We start from the raw sequence: 233 nt of genomic DNA, 5'->3' as shown, positions 1-233 counted from the left end.
TGTTAAAACATGTCAAATATTATCAAGTTTAGAAAGTCTCATAAAATTTGCAAAATTGACCAAAAAGCCTTTACTAATAAATCCTAAAAGTGTTATACTAGAGCCAAAAATGCAAGCAAAAGAGGGGTCTTCTTAATAAGAAACGAATTGCTGGTTGTGGTGTTTGTTTTGGCATCATTCCCTCCTGCTTCTTGGTTTGCTTTTTCTGCTGCTTTTTGTTTTTCTTCCTCACT

Source organism: Trypanosoma equiperdum (assembly GCF_001457755.1).
Source record: "Trypanosoma equiperdum strain OVI genome assembly, contig: ctg_1203, whole genome shotgun sequence".
Taxonomy (NCBI): Eukaryota; Euglenozoa; class Kinetoplastea; order Trypanosomatida; family Trypanosomatidae; genus Trypanosoma; species Trypanosoma equiperdum.
This window is presented reverse-complemented; position numbering follows the sequence as displayed.